At 48.3% G+C, this 22242-nt stretch overlaps 1 pseudogene; it reads left to right on the forward strand.

The window, feature by feature from the left end:
• The first annotated feature begins 4732 nt into the window (after positions 1–4732).
• LOC138671836 (uncharacterized) lies at positions 4733–6419 on the forward strand (annotated as a pseudogene).
• Positions 6420–22242: the final 15823 nt, after the last annotated feature.

A 22242-nucleotide genomic window follows, 5' to 3' on the forward strand; every position in this document is an offset into this window, starting at 1 on the left:
AATGCCAGCGGGCGGGCGTACAGGGGGAGGGAGGGGGGAGATTACCAGGAACTTTATTTTAAACACACAAAAAAAAAAAACAATGATTTTTCATTCCTTCTCTCCAGCGAACGCTGCTGGAGAGAAGATATGAATGGCCGCTTCAGCACCACAAGCAGGGGGGACAGCGCTTACTTTAGCGCTGTCTCCTGCACGGCACACGGACTGCACACGGACAGCATCCGTGTACGGTACGTGTTTTACATGGACCCATTGACTTTAATGGGTCCGTGTGATCCGTGCGCTCCCACGAACACTGACATGTCTCCGTGTTTTCCAAACGGACACACGGTCCGTGAAAACACGCTGACATGTGCAGAGACACATTGATTTTAATGTGACTACATGAGTCAGTGTCTCCAGTACGTGAGGAAACTGTCACCTCACGTACCGGAGCCACTGACGTGTGAAACCAGCCTAATCTTGTCTCCACGCACGCCGCCAATTTTGCCTTTTTAGCAATCAACCATTTGTCTTCTGATACACAACTCGGCCATTAACCATCTGTTTGCTGCAAGTCCTGGATTGACTGTATATTATTTCCAGTGTTTATCCGGATTCCTGACTGTATTTTCTGTTGCTTCTTGTTTTGCTTGTCTGCCTTTTTGTCTACACTCTGCAGTCCTGGCCCTTGCTGATACACGTTCTGTTTTGTCACTCTGACCTACAGCTTACTGATTCCAGCTCTCCAGAAACAGTGGTAGATAAGAAAAAGGGGAATGAGAAAGAGAAACGTGAAAAGGCCTATTTATTTTGTAAGCTACACACAATATCGAATCTCAGTAGGAAAGAAAAGACCAGAAGGTGAAGCTCTGAGACAGGAACGAGCGAAACTTCATCCTCAGATTCTAGTCAAAACAGTCAGTGAATAAAATCTTTGGGTTTTTCAGACGGTCAACTATTTCTATCAAGATTCTAAGACCTTATTTTCGGTAATCTGTTTCCCAGACATCGACCTGTTATAAGAAATAGGACTGGTGGCACTGATGTGGCTAGTAAGCCCATTGTTTAAGCACATAATTATTTTTGGATCTTTCATTGATAACAACTCTATAGTATAATGCACCCCCTAATATAATGCACCCCCATAGGCAGCCTCTATAGCATAATGCACCCACCATAGGCAGCCTCTATAGCATTATGCACCCGCCATAGGCAGCCTCTATAGCATAATGCACCCGCCATAGGCAGACTCTATAGTGTAATGCACCCCCCATAGGCAGCCTCTATATTATAATGCACCCCCCATAGGCAGACTCTATAGTATAATGCAGCCCCCATAGGGAGACTATAGTATAATGCAGCCCCTAATATAATGCACCCCCATAGGCAGCCTCTATAGCACAAGGCACCTGCCATAGGTAGCCTCTATAGCAGTGTTCCCCAACTCTGGTCCTCAAGAGCCACCAACAGGTCATGTTTTCAGCATTTCCTTAGTATTTTACAGGTGATGTAATTATCACCTGTGCAATACTAAGGAAATCCTGAAAACATGACCTGTTGGTGGCTCTTGAGGACCGGAGTTGGAACACTGCTCTATAGTATAATACACTCCCTAGGCAAACTCTATAGCATAATGCAGCCCCCAATATAATGTACCACCATAGGCAGCCTCTATAGTATAATGCAACCCTATAGGCAGGCTCTATAGTGTAATGCAGCCTCTAATATAATGCACCCCCAAAAGCAGCCTCTATAGCATAATGCAGCCCCATAGGCAGCCTCTATAGTATAATGTACCCCCATAGGCAACCTCTATAGTATAATGCACCCCCATAGGCAGACTGTATAGTATAATGCACCCCCCATAGGCAGACTGTATAGTATAATGCACCCCCATAGGCAGACTAGGGTAATGCAGCCCCTAATATGCACCCCCATAGGCAGCTTCTATAGTATAATACACCCCCATAAGCAGCCTCTATAGTATAATGCACCCCATAGGCAGCCTCTATAGTGTAATGTAGCCCCTGATATAATACACCCCCATAGGCAGCCTCTATAGTATAATGCACCGCCACAGGCAGCCTCTATAAAATAATGTAGCCCCTAATATAATGCTCCCCCATAGGCAGCCTCTATAGTATAACATAGCCCCACAGACAGCCTTTATTGTGTAACGCAGCCCCTAATATAATGCACCCCCATAGGTAGCCTCTATAGTATAATGCACCCCATAGGTAGCCTCTATTGTATAATGCACCACCATAGGCAGCCTCTATTGTGTAATGTACCCCATAGACAGCCTATATAGTGTAGTGCACCCCCATATATTTGGACAATCACGTGCAGCATAGTAAATCAGATTAGAAGTATTACAATAGATTTAGTGCTTGATTTGAAATTGGAGCAAACTGCACAGATTTAATAGAGGTTGTGGTGAAATATGTTTCTATATCTATATGTGTGTAATGACATATGTCTAGGGTTATATGTGTGACTAGTGATAATGTAACATCTGTCCTGAAGGCAAGTTGCACCTTTGTGTTAATAGGTACTTCCTTGGGACTAGTAGAAATTGTGCATCCATATCTCACCAGGAGGTCTAGCTAGGGCCAAGAAGAAGGTAACATTTGGCACCTCCTAGGTCTTGGAGGGGAGATGTTAATTGCGGCCTGAGGGTACCTATTCCTGAGAACCTTTTCACAAGTGTCTCAAGAGAAAAATAATATATTCATTAGTAGCGCAGCGGTGGCCAATCTGAAAGCCAGCAATTATGATATTAACCTGAGGGGCCGGTATAGAAACCTGACCTCCAGACCAAAGTTATAAATTTAGGCTGCAGACAGAGAATTGTGTTCACATGATGGCAGCCTGAGAAGCTGGTGTGATCCAATCTACATTCGTCCTACCCTCAGGGAGCAGAAGCAACTACCAGTTAGATAATTTCTGTAAGTTTCTCCTCTTTATTTTATACTGTTTTGCATAAGTTGTATGTCTTTTTATTATCATTTTTATACCTTTTTCTTATTGTAAGTATTGAACCTTTTGTTATTAAAGTATAAAACTTTAACAAGTTGAACCTTGAATGTTCTAAAAGAATCCATAACCTAAGGTGTGTGAGCCTTATGAGTGATAGGCACATTTTTATTAGTATTCTTATTTCTGGGACTCATCGCCCGTGTGTTCGGTGAGTGGTGGCAGTGCAGCGCCCCAGAGTCCTGGTCGTTGCAGTAATGTCGCTCTGCCACTAAGGGGAGTGATGTTATGTCTGATTGCACTAAAGGAGTTCACCTGACCAGGTATCACAGTCACACATTACACTTCACACTCCAGCCACCAGGGGGAGCAAAAGGCACTATGTATTAGGCCACTCCTCACACTTTGGTAAAACTGGGAGCCTGGGAGAGCTCCTGTGAGGACCTGTCAGGGGTGGGTTCCTGGCAGGTACCTAGCAGAAGGACAGATTGCTACGGAGCCGCGCCTGCACTACCTTGCGGCAGCATCCTAAGGAAGGATACGAAGCGAAGGATATTGTGGAGAAAAGAGAAACGAAATCGCAGCACAAGGAGATATCCAGTAGGAGTCATGCCCCGAGATCGGCAACATCCTACTGAACGCCGAGGAAGTAACAGACTTCAAGCATTACTTCAAACAGCGGCAGGGCAGTTGATTATAGGTTGGCTGTCTACCTTCCATCACCTAAGCAGACATAGGGGCAAATGTGGAGAGGGGCGTCTCTAGGGTCCCAGAATAGCTCCGAGCCTTCCCGTCAAACGGGTGCGTCCTAGCCAGATATACTTGGGGGACGGAGAGAGAAAACGAATACGAAAGTTGTGAGGACTATCCCGAATGCTCAGCAGGGAAGGACTACAACACACAGGCACTAGTTGGTAGGCACTGATTTCCACCTGCAATGGGAACTCTGGAGGTGCCTTCGGACCGGCCGGTCTCAGCCAGCCCTGTTAACCGTGCTCTGGATTGCGGATCCCGAAGTCTTCAGTAAAAAGGTAAACAGACTGCAACCCTGTGTCCTCGTTATTAACTGCGCCTCACATCATCGCCACCTACACTACTGGGAAGCCCTGGGGATATACTTCACCTGTGGGAAGGTATACCATCGAGCTGCCATTCCATCACCCCAGTGGACCCCTAAGCAGTGTCGGTCACCCTGACCGAACACCACAGGTGGCGTCACGAACCCTTGACAAACTCTCATCACCCTTTTATTGGACGCCCCTTAGCAGGGTCATGGACCGGGTCCAGCCACCGTGACAACCCCAGCACCGAGACAGAGAGGCAGAGAGGACCGGTACCGAGTACCCCGCGGCCCTGCGTCTGGGGGCGCTCCAGCAGTGTGTATGAGCGGGTGTGTGGCCTGGGTCGATGTGTGAGTTATGCTCCCATTACAGCATAGGACAGAGGTTGAATGCTGGACTGAGAGTGGGGAGATAGATTAACCCTTGCAGGCACAACCCCAAGTCACGTGTGAGCAGGCACGTGATGAATTAGTGACACCACGGAGAAGGGATCCGTGACAATTGGTGGCAGGGCGGTGGGATAGAATTATTTCTATTAGTGCATTAGTGAATGGTTTAAGCAATTATTCCCTGTACTAAAGAATTGGTATCCTTGCGAGGAGTGCACCAGTTCTTCAAAGTTCACCTCGGTGCTTACTTAGACATACTTGCAAACAGTTTCCCTTCCTCGTTTTTCTTTTCTATCTTTTATTTGGCAAAGGCTGTTCATCGATATGGCAGCCCAGTACAAGAAGCAGAGCCAGGAAGCTCTGACCGGCCTCTGTGAGCAGAGAGGGATAGAGACAGCCGATAGATCCAAGGAGCTGCTGATACGCGCCTTGGTCGAGCAGGACATAGAGCAAAGTGCTGGAACATCTGGGCAAGGAGAGAGCCCACCTCAGAGAGACTCAGCAATGCCAGCTCTAGCACCGGACATGCCTGATGGAAATGTCAGCAATGCCAGTGCTGAGGAGCCTACGGACTGTACTTTGCAAATGGATTTACAACTGCTGGGAATAAGTGATCCCAATCTGCGCATGCAGCTTATTCTACAGCACCGACAGGCTGAGGGGGAGGCTGCAGAACGCCGGGACCGACAGGCTGAGAGAAAGGCTGCAGAACGCCGGGACCGACGGGCTGAGAGGCTGCAGAACGCCGGGAGGAGAGAGCTTTCCAGCTTCAGGTGGCTCAAATAGAATTGGGTATCAGTCCTCAGATAACCCCCTCCCAGGACATAAATCCAAGGAGACCACATCCTGAAAACTTCCCTGTGATGGAGATGGATACGGACTTAGATACTTTCCTTCGGGGGTTTGAAAAAACCTGCAGGCAGTACCATCTACCCCGTGAGCAGTGGGCACAGTATCTAACCCCAGGGTTGAGAGGCAAACCCCTGGATGTTTTTGCTGGCCTCCCACCAGAGCTAGATGCGAACTATGAGGCCATAAAAGAGGCCCTGATCAGGAAATACAACCTTACACCAGAAGTGTATCGTAGAAAGTTCCGGAACCTACAACGTGGATCAACTAACATCTATGTGGATGTTGTGAGCACCTTGAGGACCACATTCCACCAATGGATTAGGGGACTCTCTGTTAACAGTTTTGAGGACTTAACGGATCTTATGGTCAAGGATCAATTTCTTCACATGTGCCCCACGGATGTACGACAATTTGTGTGTGATCGGGAGCCACAAACTGCGGATCAGGCTGCAAGGATTGCGGACTGCTATGTGGCTAACAAGATGCCATCGGGATTCAGCTGGAGGGGAGGTAAGCCAAACGGGGACCCTTCTCCCTCTGCCGGCCGATCACCAGTGCTGTCCAAGCCCACCTTCTATGGGGCCCTGGGGAATAGACACTCTCTAGGTGATGCATGCCGGTGCTTCTCCTGCAACAAAGTGGGACATGTTAGCGCTGTCTGCCCTGATAGGGAGAAACGCCCAACTACCACCACAAAGCCGTCTGTGCCCCCACCGTCTGTCCTCTTTGTAGCCGGCTCTGATGCGAGGGCGAATGAGAAATGTCAATCTGTCACTGTTGGCAATAAAGTCACCATTGGTCTCAGAGACACTGGGGCAGAGGTAACCCTGGTGCGTCCAGCCATGATAACCCCTGCCGATATCATACCAGGAAAGACTATGTCTATAACCAGGATTGGAGGGGTCGCCCTGCTGTGCCCATGGCCCGTGTGTACCTGGACTGGGGAGCAGGGAAGGGACTGAGGGAAGTGGGAGTATCAGAGGCAATTCCCACCAATGTGTTGCTAGGCACGGACCTGGGGAGGATGGTGTCCCGCTATGTTCCTCCCTTGCAAGTAAATGATGCAGAGAAGGTGGAAGAAAATGTGACCCACCTGAGATCCCGTATGAGGAGGCAAAATGTCCAAATGCACAGGACTGTAATTATGTGGCAGCTGTGACCCGGAGTCAGGCTGCGTCTCAGGCCCAGAGATTAGAGGATGAGTCTCAGACAGAACTGCCAGGACAGGAGGCCCATACTGTGGCCCCGGAGCCTCCATACATGGCAGACCCACCAAGGTCCCTGATAACAGACACTGAAAACTCAGCTTCAGACCAGGGCCTGGCAGTCACACTAGGCCAGGGCCTGCAGGCTGACAGTCAGAGCTTCCAGGAGGCCCTGCAGACAGACCGTCAGAGCTTCGAGGAGGTCCTGCAGACAGATGTCAGTCTGGAGGAGCTCAGGTGTCTTGCAGACCAACCCCCTGCTGCTTCTGACAAAGAGAGAGAGTATACTGGGACCAGGGCAGACTGTATACAGAGACTATCCCCACGGATACTACAGAATCTTTGGACTATGAACGGCGCTTGATCATCCCTTATCCATATAGGGAACATTTATTGAGGATTGCCCATGAAAGCTCGCCTGACACATAACTTCTTTTGGCCCAAGATGGGGACAGATATTGCCAATTACTGCCGATCGTGCGTAGTTTGTCAGAGAGTTGGGAAGTCTGGGAATATACAGAACGCTCCATTGATACCACTGCCTGTGATCGATGAGCCTTTCCAGCGAGTGGCTTTGGATATCATAGGGCCACTTGCAATCCCTAGTATGCTACACGATACCCGGAAGCTGTGGCACTATCCTCCATCCGAGCAGACAAAGTGGCGGATGCTTTACTAACTGTGTTCTCTCGTGTGGGTTTCCCCAGGGAAATGTTGACCGATCAGGGAACCCAGTTCATGTCTGATCTGATGGAAAGCCTCTGTGAAAGAATACAAGTACAGCATCTTGTGGCCAGTGCCTATCATCCCCAAACCAACAGACTCTGCGAGCGCTTCAATGGAACATTAAAGCAAATGCTCAAAATGTTGGTGGAGACTGAAGGGCGAGACTGGGAGCGGTACCTCCCCCATCTGCTGTTTGCCTACAGAGAGGTACCCGAGGCGTCTACTGGATTCTTCCCCTTTGAACTGGTCTATGGGAGGAGGGTCAGGGGGCCACTTGATTTGATTAAGGACTTTTGGGAGGATGACCCCAGAACTACTGAAATCTCAGTGGTTGAATATGTACTGCGGCTCAGAGAGAGAATGCAAAAACTGAGCAACCTGGCCCATGAGAACGTGACCCAGGCACAAACAAACCAGAAGGTCTGGTACGACCATAATGCCAGACTGAGGGCCTACGAGGAAGGGCAGAAGGTTTGGGTGTTGGTCCCCATGTTACAGAATAAATTGCAGGCCGCATGGGAGGGACCATATACTGTACATAAGCGGATGAATGATGTTAATTATGTGGTGACACTAGATGAGCATGCAAAGCGTCAGAAAGTGTTTCATGTAAATATGCTGAAGTGACAGGGAGACCTGTGTCTTACCTGTCTGTAGCCGGCCTGAAGAGGGGGAGGCTGATCTGTTACTGGATGTGGGGGCCGGGACTCAGTACATGGAGTCCCTGGAGTCAGCAGAGTTTAACCCTGAGCTATCCCACAGTCAGAGGTCTGAGCTGATGGGGGCGTTCAGCGAGTTCACCGAAGTGTTCACAGGGGAGCCTGGGAGGACACACTTAGCAGTTCACCATGTGGACACTGGTACTAATCCCCCAGTACGGCAGTCGGCGTACTGTGTGTCAGCAGAGGTGAAGGCACACATGAGGGAACAGGTAGAGGAGATGCTGAAACTCAAGGTGATACAAAAATCCCACAGTGCCTGGGCCTCGCCTGTGGTTCTTGTCCCAAAAAAGGACCGTACTACCGTACCGGTTCTGTGTAGACTACAGGAAATTAATTGTACTGACTACATGTGAGGTCTACCCCGTGCCGAGGATAGATGAGCTGTTAGAGCAGCTAGCTAAAGCATCGTACCTCACCATCATGGACCTGAGTAGGGGATACTGGCAGATACCCCTGACCAGAGATGCTCAGGAGAGGTCTGCCTTTATAACGCCATTCGGGCTGTTTGAGTTTCTGGTGATGCCCTTTGGTATGAAGAATGCCCCTGCCACCTTCCAGAGGTTGGTCAATCACTTATTGGAAGGATGTGATGGTTTTGCCGTCGCTTATCTTGATGATATAGCCATCTTTAGTGATTCTTGGGAGGAACACCTTGTACATCTCTCTCAGGTGTTGCAAAAGCTTAAAACTGCAGGTCTTTTAAGCCAGGGAAGTGTCAGGTAGCCATGCGGGAAGTACAATACCTAGGACACCGGGTGGGGGGAGGACTGCCAAAACCTGAGCCAGGGTAGGTAGAAGCCATTACAGCCTGGGCCACCCCACGAACCAAGGAACAGGTACTGTCCTTCCTGGGTACGGCTGGCTACTATAGGAGGTTTGTACCAAACTACAGGGCTCTGGCCAAACCGTTAACCGATCTGACCAGGAAGAGACTTCCTCAAATTGTCTCCTGGAGTCCTCAGTGTGAGGAATCATTTTCTGCCCTAAATTCGGCATTGGTTAGTTCACCCGTCCTGCAGGCCCCAGATTTCACTCGCCGGTTTGTAGTGCAGACAGATGCCAGCACCTATGGGCTAGGTGCAGTTGTCAGCCAGGTGAACCAACAAGGAGAGGAACACCCAATTCTGTACCTAAGCAGGAAACTCTTGCCCAGAGAAGTGGCTTATGCCACCATTGAAAAAGAATGTTTGGCAATTGTGTGGGCTCTGCAGAAGCTACAACCATACCTCTATGGGCGCAACTTCACCGTGATCACAAATCATAACCCATTGAGTTGGCTCAACAGAGTAGTTGGGGACAATGGGAAATTGTTTGGAGTTTGATACTTCAGCAATATGATTTCACAATTCAGCACAAGAAGGGAGTTGATCATGGCAATGCCGATGGCCTTTCTCGCCAAGATGGGACGGAACCAGATACGTGCTCGGGAGCTGACCTGTAAGTCAACCCCCATGCACGTTCATAAGGAGGGAGGTGTGGTGAAATATGTGTATATATATATCTAAATGTGTGTAGTGACATATGTCTAGGGTTATATGTGTAACTAGTGATAATGTAACATCTGTCCTGAAGGTAAGTCGCACCTAGGTGTTAATAGGTACTTCCTTGGGACTAGTAGAAATTGTGTCTCCATATCTCACCAGGAGGTCTAGCTAGGGCTATGAAGAAGGTAACGTTTGGCACCTCCTAGTGCTTGGAGGGGAGATGTTAATTGCAGCCTGAGGGTACCTATTCCTGAGAACCTTTTGACGAGTGTCTCAAGAGAAAAATAATATATTCATTAGTAACGCAGCGGTGGCCAATCAGAAAGCCAGCAATTATGATATTAACCTGAGGGGCCGGTCTAGAAACCTGACCTCCAGACGAAAGTTATAAATTTAGGCTGCAGACAGAGAATTGTGTTCACATGATGGCAGCCTGAGAAGCTGGTGTGATCCAATATACATTCGTCCTACCCTCAGGGAGCAGAAGGGACTACCAGTTAGATAATTTCTGTAAATTTCTATTAATTTTCATACTGTTTTGCATAAGTTGTATGTCTTTTTATTATCATATTTTATACCTTTTTCTTATTGTAAACATTTAAACTTTTGTTATTAAAGTATAAAACTTTAACAAGTTGAACCTTGAATGTTCTAAAAGAATCCATAACCTAAGGTGTGTTAGCCTTATGAGTGATAAGCATATTTTTATTAGCATTCTTATTTCCGGGACTCATCGCCCGTGTGTTCAGTGAGTGGTGGCAGCGTGTATGAGCGGGTGTGTGGCCTGGGTCGGCGTGTGATTTATGCTCCCATTACAGCATAGGACAGAGGTTGAATGCTGGACTGAGAGTGGGGAGATAGATTAACCCTTGCAGGCACAACCCCAAGTCACATGTGAGAGCAGGCACGTGACGAATTAGTGACACCACGGAGAAGGGATCTGTGACAGAGGTGTTGCCTCAGAAATTGCAGAACGGATAATGGCAAGTATGTGGACCACTAGAGCTAAATGGATTCTGTAATGCAATGGCAGACATATCACCGATGTACAGTGGGGCAAAAAAGTATTTAGTCAGTCAGCAATAGTGCAAGTTCCACCACTTAAAAAGATGAGAGGCGTCTGCAATTTACATCATAGGTAGACCTCAACTATGGGAGACAAACTGAGAAAAAAAAATCCAGAAAATCACATTGTCTGTTTTTTTAACAATTTATTTGCATATTATGGTGGAAAATAAGTATTTGGTCAGAAACAAAATTTCATCTCAATACTTTGTAATATATCCTTTGTTGGCAATGACAGAGGTCAAACGTTTTCTGTAAGTCTTCACAAGGTTGCCACACACTGTTGTTGGTATGTTGGCCCATTCTTCCATGCAGATCTCCTCTAGAGCAGTGATGTTTTTGGCTTTTCGCTTGGCAACACGGACTTTCAACTCCCTCCAAAGGTTTTCTATAGGGTTGAGATCTGGAGACTGGCTAGGCCACTCCAGGACCTTGAAATGCTTCTTACGAAGCCACTCCTTCGTTGCCCTGGCGGTGTGCTTTGGATCATTGTCATGTTGAAAGACCCAGCCACGTTTCATCTTCAATGCCCTTGCTGATGGAAGGAGGTTTGCACTCAAAATCTCACGATACATGGCCCCATTCATTCTTTCATGTACCCGGATCAGTCGTCCTGGCCCCTTTGCAGAGAAACAGCCCCAAAGCATGATGTTTCCACCATCATGCTTTACAGTAGGTATGGTGTTTGATGGATGCAACTCAGTATTCTTTTTCCTCCAAACACGACAAGTTGTGTTTCTACCAAACAGTTCCAATTTGGTTTCATCAGACCATAGGACATTCTCCCAAAACTCCTCTGGATCATCCAAATGCTCTCTAGCAAACTTCAGACGGGCCCGGACATGTACTGGCTTAAGCAGTGGGGCACGTCTGGCACTGCAGGATCTGAGTCCATGGTGGCGTAGTGTGTTACTTATGGTAGGCCTTGTTACATTGGTCCCAGCTCTCTGCAGTTCATTCACTAGGTCCCCCCGCGTGGTTCTGGGATTTTTGCTCACCGTTCTTGTGATCATTCTGACCCCACGGGGTGGGATTTTGCGTGGAGCCCCAGATCGAGGGAGATTATCAGTGGTCTTGTATGTCTTCCATTTTCTAATTATTGCTCCCACTGTTGATTTCTTCACTCCAAGCTGGTTGGCTATTGCAGATTCAGTCTTCCCAGCCTGGTGCAGGGCTACAATTTTGTTTCTGGTGTCGTTTGACAGCTCTTTGGTCTTCACCATAGTGGAGTTTGGAGTCAGACTGTTTGAGGGTGTGCACAGGTGTCTTTTTATACTGATAACAAGTTTAAACAGGTGCCATTACTACAGGTAATGAGTGGAGGAAAGAGGAGACTCTTAAAGAAGAAGTTACAGGTCTGTGAGAGCCAGAAATCTTGATTGTTTGTTTCTGAGCAAATACTTATTTTCCACCATAATATGCAAATAAATTGTTAAAAAAACAGACAATATGATTTTCTAGATTTTTTTTTCTCAGTTTGTCTCCCATAGTTGAGGTCTACCTATGATGTAAATTACAGACGCCTCTCATCTTTTTAAGTGGTGGAACTTGCACTATTGCTGACTGACTAAATACTTTTTTGCCCCACTGTAGTTAGGAAAATTCCAGAAATGATAAATAGGTAAAAAATAGTTGCATCATGTGACTGTTCCCATGTAAATGTATCAATATGGCAGTACACGAAGAAACTCCTGGTAACATAGAAAACTGAAAAAATGGAGTGCTGAATTCATAAGTATAAAAAATATATACATTTTATTTTGTCAAAATCATTAATAAAGGAAATAAATACAGTCATGGCCAAAAGTATTGACACCCCTGCAATTCTGTCATATAATACTCATTTTCTTCCTGAAAATGATGGCAAACACAAATTCTTTGGTATTATTATCTTCATTTAATTTGTCTTAAATGAAAAAACACAAAAGAGAATGAAGCAAAAGCAAAACATTGATCATTTCACTCAAAACTCCAAAAATGGGCCAGACAAAAGTATTGGCACCCTCAGCCTAATACTTGGTTGCACAACCTTTAGCCAAAATATCTGCGCCCAACTGCTTCCGGTAACCATCAATGAGTTCTTACAATGCTCTGCTGGAATTTTAGACCATTCTTCTTTGGCAAACTGCTCCAGGTCCCTGATATTTGAAGGCTGCCTTCTCCAAACTGCCATTTTTAGGTCTCTCCACAGGTGTTCTATGGGATTCAGGTCTGGACTCATTGCTGCCACCTTAGAAGTCTCCAGTGCTTTCTCTCAAACCATTTTCTAGTGCTTTTTGAAGTGTGTTTGGGGTCATTGTCCTGCTGGAAGACCCATGACCTCTGAGGGAGACCCAGCTTTCTCACACTGGGCCCTACATTATGCTGCAAAATTTTTCAGGGAACCTCAGCCATGTTTGACTGTAGGGACCGTGTTCAACCCGTACTATCTGAATGAAAAGGGACTGTATGGTAGGAGACCCAGGAAGACCCCACTTCTTACCCCGAGACATAAAAAAGCCAGGCTGGAGTTTGCCAAAACTCACCTGAAAAAGCCTAAAATGTTTTGGAAGAATGTTCTCTGGTCAGATGAGACAAAAGTAGAGCTTTTTGGGCAAAGGCATCAACATAGAGTTTACAGGAGAAAAAAAGAAGCATTCAAAGAAAAGAACACGGTCCCTAAAGTCAAACATGGCGGAGGTTCTCTGATGTTTTGGGGTTGCTTTGCTGCCTCTGGCACTGGACTGCTTGACCGTGTGCATGGCATTATGAAGTCTGAAGACTACCAACAAATTTTGCAGCCTAATGTAGGGCCCAGAGTGAGAAAGCTGGGTCTCCCTCAGAGGCAGGGCTGCCACTAGAAATTTTGGGGCCCCATACTGGCAAAATTTTCGGGGCCCCCTTGAAACGCCGCCCAGGCTCCACCCCAGCCCCGCCTCCAGGCTCCACTCCACGAACTGTCCACAGTCCCACCGCCATCTCTTGGAAAATCTCCACTTCTCACCTATCACACATTGACAGTTCCCATCACCAGATCACACATATAGCCGGCAGCTTTTGTTTTGGCCAAAAGATTTTTTAAGCCGCCACCATAACACGGTAGACACTTTTGGCCGGGCCCTACTCTACTGTAACCTATTAAATATTTGTTAAAATATGCAATACAATTTAGGTATTTGTTTTATTTATTTTTCAATTTTTAAAATGACCTATAATACTACATAAAAGGAACAAATACCACAGCACTATGACCAGATGACATATTACCACCACAGTGATCGAATAATATAAAATACAAGGAACAAATACCGCTACACCATGACCAGACCGCATATTACCACCAATGACTGAATACTACAATACTGATCAGTAATAAAAAAAAAAAACCCACAATACTATCACCATCAGTGCCATTATGCACAGGAGATCTGTAATTAGTAAGCAGTGTCTGTGTACAGGTAATGGGAGCCAATCTATATATAATGTATAGGTAATACAGTGATCACTGGTGACATTGTACACAGGACCTCTGTATATAGTATACAGTGTATGGTGTCAGTGTATAGGTAACACTGACTCACCAGTGACGTCTCTAGGTGAAGTCCTTCATCTTTCATCCAGCACAGACCGCCATCACTTCATCCAGCCAGGACTCGTCTCTGCAGGAAATAAAACCGTTATCTCGAGTTCCGCTTGTAGAACACATTACTTAATTTTCCCAACTTCTACATTACACCACATGTAGAAGGCAACATAGTATCACTCTACACAGTAACAGGACCGCCCCCCCATTTAAAACAGTATACTCAAAAAATAAAATAAATACATCACTGCAATAATAATATCCTTTAATTAGCCCCTATGGTAATATTCGCCATCCTAGCCCCCGTGTGTCTCATTCCAGGCTCCAGCCATATGTTCTCCCATCCTGCCCTCATGAGTATCCATTCTGCCCCATATGATCTCCCCATCCTGCCCCATCTGTCTCCATCATATCCATCCTGCCCCATCTGTCTCCAATCTTGCCCCATCTGTTTCCAATCCTGCCCCATCTGTGTCCAGCACTCTGCCCCATCTCTGTTCAGCACTCTGCCCCATCTCTGTCCAGCACTCTGCCCCATCTCTGTCCAGCACTCTGCCCCATCTCTGTCCAGCACTCTGCCCCATCTCTGTTCAGCACTCTGCCCCATCTCTGTCCAGCACTCTGCCCCATCTCTGTCCAGCACTCTGCCCCATCTCTGTCCAGCACTCTGCCCCATCTCTGTCCAGCACTCTGCCCCATCTCTGTCCAGCACTCTGCCCCATCTCTGTCCAGCACTCTGCCCCATCTCTGTTCAGCACTCTGCCCCATCTCTGTCCAGCACTCTGCCCCATCTCTGTCCAGCACTCTGCCCCATCTCTGTCCAGCACTCTGCCCCATCTCTGTCCAGCACTCTGCCCCATCTCTGTTCAGCACTCTGCCCCATCTCTGTCCAGCACTCTGCCCCATCTCTGTCCAGCACTCTGCCCCATCTCTGTCCAGCACTCTGCCCCATCTCTGTCCAGCACTCTGCCCCATCTCTGTCCAGCACTCTGCCCCATCTCTGTCCAGCACTCTGCCCCATCTCTGTCCAGCACTCTGCCCCATCTCTGTTCAGCACTCTGCCCCATCTCTGGTCAGCACTCTGCCCCATCTCTGTCCAGCACTCTGCCCCATCTCTGTCCAGCACTCTGCCCCATCAGTGTCCAGCACTCTGCCCCATCAGTGTCCAGCACTCTGCCCCATCTCTGTCCAGCACTCTGCCCCATCTCTGTTCAGCACTCTGCCCCATCTCTGTCCAGCACTCTGCCCCCCCGTGTCCAGCTTTCTGCCCCCCCTGTGTCCAGCTTTCTGCCCCCCCTGTGTCCAGCTTTCTGCCCCGCCTGTGTCCAGCTTTCTGACCCCCCCCCTGTGTCCAGCTTTCTGACCCCCCTGTGTCCAGTTTTCTGACCCTCCCCCCCTGTGTCCAGCTTTACTGCTCCCCCCCCTGTGTCCAGCTTTACTGCCCCCCCGTGTCCAGCTTTACTGCCCCCCCTGTGTCCAGCTTTACTGCCCCCCCCTGTGTCCAGCTTTACTGCCCCCCCTGTGTCCAGCTTTACTGCCCCCCCTGTGTCCAGCTTTACTGCCCCCCCCTGTGTCCAGCTTTACTGCCCCCCCCGTGTCCAGCTTTACCGCCCCCCCCTGTGTCCAGCTTTACCGCCCCCCCCTGTGTCCAGCTTTACCGCCCCCCCTGTGTCCAGCTTTACTGCCCCCCCCCGTGTCCAGCTTTACTGCCCCCCCCTGTGTCCAGCTTTACTGCCCCCCCTGTGTCCAGCTTTACTGCCCCCCCCTGTGTCCAGCTTTACTGCCCCCCCCCTGTGTCCAGCTTTACTGCCCCCCCTCCCTGTGTCCAGCTTTACTGCCCCCCCTCCCTGTGTCCAGCTTTACTGCCCCCCCTCCCTGTGTCCAGCTTTACTGCCCCCCCCTCCCTGTGTCCAGCTTTACTGCCCCCCCTGTGTCCAGCTTTACTGCCCCCCCCGTGTCCAGCTTTACTGCCCCCCCTGTGTCCAGCTTTACTGCCCCCCCTGTGTCCAGCTTTACTGCCCCCCCTCCCTGTGTCCAGCTTTACTGCCCCCCCCCTCCCTGTGTCCAGCTTTACTGCCCCCCCCTGTGTCCAGCTTTACTGCCCCCCCTGTGTCCAGCTTTACTGCCCCCCCCTGTGTCCAGCTTTACTGCCCCCCCCTCCCTGTGTCCAGCTTTACTGCCCCCCCCCCGTGTCCAGCTTTACTGCCCCCCCTGTGTCCAGCTTTACTGCCCTGGCCCCCCCCCCATCCCCGCATCGCCGCTCTCAAAAAAAAAAGTTCTGCTTACCTGCCGCGCTCCTCTCTCCACGCAGCTGCACCGTGCACTCGCCGGCGACTGACAATGACGTCAGACGCCGGCGACCTGCACGCTGCGGCTGGCGGCTGTTAACTATTGACGTGCGGGCGCGGGCCTGCACGTCAATAGCGTTAAACAGCTGTAGCGCCGGCCGCCGCTAAGGGCCCGGTTCAGCCTGCGGCTGCTGGTAGGGGCCCGGTGAGCAGGTAAGAGGGGGCCCGATGCTGGCCCCCTCTGCTCACCGGGCCCCATACGCCAGTCACGGCTGTAATGCCCTGATGGCGGCCCTGCTCAGAGGTCATGGGTCTTCCAGCAGGACAATGACCCAAAACACACTTCAAAAAGCACTAGAAAATGGTTTGAGAGAAAGCACTGGAGACTTCTAAGGTGGCCAGCAATGAGTCCAGACCTGAATCCCATAGACACCTGTGGAGAGATCTAAAAATGGCAGTTTGGAGAAGGCGCCCTTCAAATATCAGGGACCTGAGCAGTTTGCCAAAGAAGAATGGTCTAAAATTCCAGCAGAGCATTGTAAGAAACTCATTGATGGTTACCGGAAGCGGTTGGTCGCAGTTATTTTGGCTAAAGGTTGTGCAACCAAGTATTAGGCTGAGGGTGCCAATACTTTTGTCTGGCCCATTTTTGGAGTTTTGTGTGAAATGATCAATGTTTTGCTTTTTGCTTCATTCTCTTTTGTGTTTTTTCATTTAAGACAAATTAAATGAAGATAATAATACCAAAGAATTTGTGTTTGCAATCATTTTCAGGAAGAAACTGAGTATTATCTGACAGAATTGCAGGGGTGTCAATACTTTTGGCCATGACTATTTATAGGGGCTGGGGATGGACACATGAGCACATGTTGGGATTTAGGCTCTTCTCTGTCTGTTCTGTTGGAAACAATTTTGGCGGCAGACAGGACAGGTGCGGTTTTCGCGTAGCCATGTTGTAATGCAGCTCTGATGATAAAGATGTCCGCAGGGCAGCACAATAAGCTGCTCACCTACTTCATAATCACATTGGCAGATGACACAAGAAGGAATCTCCTCCTGGCCTGTGGCGCTCCTGGTAGGAAGGCGTTCTATTTGCCGTATCCTTCTCATTCCTCTCCGCCGTCCTCTCCTCCGCAGGGGTGCAACCTGCAGTGGTGTTGTATCCTCAACAAATTCGGATCCGTCCTGATTCTCGGCATCTATGCCGGCAGACGGTGGAATAAAACTTGGCTGAGGATCCGCACGGGAGGTGGTTGCTGTTTCATTTCCACCATTCCTGTTATTGCTGCTGCTTGGTGTTGAAGCCTCAATAGAGCTGGGATAGTCGGGGAGCATGCTCTGTGGTGAAGCCTCAATAGAGCTGGGATAGTAAGGGAGCATGCTCTGTGATGAAGCCTCAATAGAGCTGGGATAGTCAGGGAGCATGCTCGGTGATGAAGCCTCAATAGAGCTGGGATAGTAAGGGAGCATGCTCGGTGATGAAGCCTCAATAGAGCTGGGATAGTAAGAAAGCATGCTCGGTGATGAAGCCTCAATAGAGCTGGGATAGTCAGGGAGCATGCTCGGTGATGAAGCCTCAATAGAGCTGGGATAGTCAGGGAGCATGCTCGGTGATGAAGCCTCAATAGAGCTGGGATAGTCAGGGAGCATGCTCGGTGATGAAGCCTCAATAGAGCTGGGATAGTCGGGGAGCATGCTCGGTGATGAAGCCTCAATAGAGCTGGGATAGTCGGGGAGCATGCTCGGTGATGAAGCCTCAATAGAGCTGGGATAGTCGGGGAGCATGCTCGGTGATGAAGCCTCAATAGATATGGGATAGTCGGGGAGCATGCTCGGTGGTGAAGCCTCAATAGAGCTGGGATAGTCGGGGAGCATGCTCAGTGGTAAAGCCTCAATAAAGCTGGGATGGTCAGAGAGCATGCTCAGTGAAGAAGCCTCAGCAGAGCTGGGATGGTAAGGGAGCATGCTCGGTGGTGAAACCTCAGGATAGCTGGGATGGTCAGGGAGCGGCCTATGTGGCGAACGGCTCCTGTGTCTCGTCTCCTCTGGTACTGAGCTCCTGGATGGGTCTCTAGCTCTTCTTCTTCTTCCCTCTGGAGGAGGTACAGAATCTCTGTAATCTTCTGTAAGCCGCCTCCTCGCCATTTCTCTCCTTCCTTCTCCTCTCTGAGAAGACCTGAGTCTTCCGACCACGGGGCTCTGATCTGAAGAGAAAAACCATGTATTATAATTTCAGAAAATGTCATAAATGACAGATACAAATGTATCTAATTATCTATTATCCTTCTATTATCTATCTATCTATCTATCTATTATTTCTCTATAACTTTCTATTAGTCCGGTACACCGCTCTGCACACAGCCAAGAATAATCTAAGCACTTTGACCCCTGTTGTGAGCGATGTGTGCTGGTCTGAGGGCCCGGACCCCACCGATCATCACCATTACAATACACAGAGTTAATAGTTTAGTTCCCCATTTAATATTGTCCCCAGTATACGGGCAGAAATATTTCTAACTCCTCTTATGAAAAGAACTAGAGCGTGGAAACTGTTGTTTCTGGGATAACGACAAAAAGACCCCGGTGTAATCCCCCCACACACCCCTTACATTGTAAAGGTTCACTTACTTCGGTTTTCTGGCCGGTTCATCCATGCAGTGTTGTCCATGATCAGCTGCCTTAATTCCCGAGAACTCATGGTTTCTCACTCCTCAAAAGTGTTCAGTAAAGTTCTCTTCCGGCGCACAATAGTCGCGGATCTCACAGCGCAGCGCAACACGCAGAACTCACTCAGTAGGCGAGAAGCCCTGCAAAATAATCCACAAATGAAAAAAAAAGTTATAGGACAATAAACAGCAAAAGCCAAAAAGTAGTGACCATAAATAGTATGGAAGGTCGAGAAGATGAAGCCGCAAAACATCGAAAAAGTTTTTACATGGGAACTGCCCCGGCAACAAATTGTATAAATCAATAGTATAAGTGATTATAAGAAACCGTGTAACATATTATATCAGAGAAATCGGCTTTAATCTATTCTTATGGGTCAATTCCTCCCCTCCCCCGTCTCCTGATCTTATTAACTCTGAATAAACTGCTGTAATCCGTCTTGCTCAGAACAGAGGTTTCACAAGTTAGGAGAGAGAGGAGGAGCACGGCCAGGAGGAAGCACAGAATCATTGTCCTGCAGGATTCTAGCAGGTGTATTAGCTTATACCAGAGCTGGATTCACAGCTACAATGCTCAGTACTGCTATATAATTTCCTCCATGCCTCTGTACTACCTGAGGAAAGGTGTAAAATACATTTTGTATGGGAGACACTGATTCAAAGACAAATGCAAATTAGAGATAGTGACTGTAGGGTGAAACCTGGAGAACAATACAAAATACCATGCAAGCCATATAATAGCAGGAAATGGCGCTATTCCTCTCATCATGTTCACACATTGCAACTTATTCTTCAATGTTACATAAAAGTATCGTTACCCTCTAACTACTTTACTCTTCTTGTAAATCCAAGAAATGTGATGACACTAGTAGTGCTACAGAATTCAGCTGGGATCTTAGTAATCGACAGGGATCTTCTTGTCAGGATCTCAGCGCTGTGATCGTTTATCAACCCTAAAAGGAACAATAGATCGGTCAGATTTTACTCTTTTATTCTTATACAGGAAATGTTTGTTATATTAACCCCCGAATACTTACAGTAATATCTGGTGAATTCCCCAATAGAAAAAGATTTCTTATCTGAAACCAAAGTTGAACTGTGAGTTTTTCAACCTCCACAAGCAAAACTTTGATAACGTTCAACCAGTAGAGTCAAACCTACAATAGAAGTAACAGATGAGTTTTCGCCATTTTTTTTCCCCCAGTTCTGTGTGTACAGGATGGTGTACCCGATCACCACAACCCTCATCATGGACTCAGGGATTATTACAGATCTAACACTAATCATCTCTGGCTTTAGGCCATGTTCACACGATCAGTATTTTATATCAGTACTTGGCAGCAAAACCATTGTGCCATAATACATCATACCATGTGACATATTACGTGGTGCCGACAGCCGTGGTCCGGCCGACTCCACTTATGTAATTAGTGTAAGAAGATGGATCCCGGCAGCGGCTCCTCCGCCATTATACTCACTCTAATAAAGATGTCCGGCTCTGCGGGGTCCTGTACACGCTGACGTTCTCTTCTCAGCTTATGTAGGTGGTGACCGACGTCCCTCTGTGGTCCTGGACCAGACAGTCAGGAACTGAGGTCCCTCTGTGGTCCTGGACCAGACAGTCAGGAGGGAGATCTGAAGGGGAGGAGAAAACATTGGAGCCATATTACATGTTTGCCATATCCCTGGTGCAGCCCGCCTTGCCCCATACAGGTAGAGCGCTGGCTGCCATTATTATTACTACTATTTATTAATAAATGGAACCGGTCTCCTGATTCCTGCAGCCCGAGCCCCAGGACCATGAATTACAGCAAGGTACATTATGTATTATGAAGAGCGAGCCGGGAGCCATTGCCGGACACAGGACTAGTCCAGCACCGCAGCGGCCGTCTGCTTCCAGCTCTGCAGCTGGTGATTGACAGGTCTCTCCCTCGCGTGGACATAAGCCCTCAGCCTTTTTATGCCATTAAAGGTCACTTTGTGGCATTTCTGAAGTCGGAGCTCAGAGCAGACGCCTCCTGTAATGTTTGTTTTCGGCAGGATCCCTACAAGGACACTAATGCCGGTACAGAGGGCCGTTCACCTCCTCATGGGAGGACTCCGCAGAACTTACTGGCCCTAATTATATGGAAAGAACAAGCTGTGTGAAAGGCGCTCCCTCTCTCACCCCATCGGCACTCCCATGACACGATCGCGGGGAGCCGATGGTACTCATGGCAGCCAGAGGTCAAATAATGACATGATGCAGATGTAAAGTAGACATGTGCAGGGGCCCACATAGAAATCATGAGGCCCCATAGAAAAAGCCTGAATAGGCACTTTTATCACCCTCAAAAGAAAAATCCCAAAACAATTGACCGCTGCTGTTACATCCAGGCGTGCATGTATTAAGGCCCCTTCACACTAAACGACGCTGCAGCGATACCGACAACGATCTGGATCGCTGCAGCGTCGCTGTTTGGTCGCTGGAGAGCTGTCACACAGACAGTTCTCCAGCGACCAACGATCCCGAGGTCCCCGGTAACCAGGGTAAACATCGGGTTACTAAGCGCAGGGCCGCGCTTGGTAACCCGATGTTTACCCTGGTTACTATCCTAAAAGTAAAAAAAAAAAAAAATGCTTCATACTTACCTTCCGCTGTCTGTCCCCGGCGCTCTGCTTCTCTGTACTGGCTGTGAGCACAGCGGTCGGAAAGCAGAGCGGTGACGTCACCGCTCTGCTTTCCGGCCGCTGTGCTCACAGTGAGTGCAGGAAAGCTGACGGCGAGGGGACAGACAGCTGAAGGTAAGTATGAAGCGTTTGTTTTTTTACTTTTAGGATGGTAACCAGGGTAAACATCGGGTTACTAAGCGCGGCCCTGCGCTTAGTAACCCGATGTTTACCCTGGTTACCAGCGAAGACATCGCTGAATCGGTGTCACACACGCCGATTCAGCGATGTCAGCGGGAGAGCCAGCGACCAAAGAAAGTTCTGGCCCTCTAGCCCCGACCAACGACATCACAGCAGGATTCTGATCGCTGCTGCGTGTCAAACTGAATGATATCGCTAGCGAGGACGCTGCAACGTCACGGATCGCTAGCGATATCGTTTAGTGTGAAGGTACCTTTAGTTATAGGCCAAACATTGTATACGTAAGAGATTGTCAGGAAATACAAGACAATGTACATTTTATAGCGAGGCTTGGATTTTCCTTCTCATTTGAGTGAAATAGAACACTTACATCCAAGATATGTTCCTTGTAGCCGTCAGATAAGTAGTACGGCA

The sequence above is a fragment of the Ranitomeya imitator genome, chromosome 3 (assembly GCF_032444005.1).
Source record: "Ranitomeya imitator isolate aRanImi1 chromosome 3, aRanImi1.pri, whole genome shotgun sequence".
Lineage (NCBI taxonomy): Eukaryota > Metazoa > Chordata > Amphibia > Anura > Dendrobatidae > Ranitomeya > Ranitomeya imitator.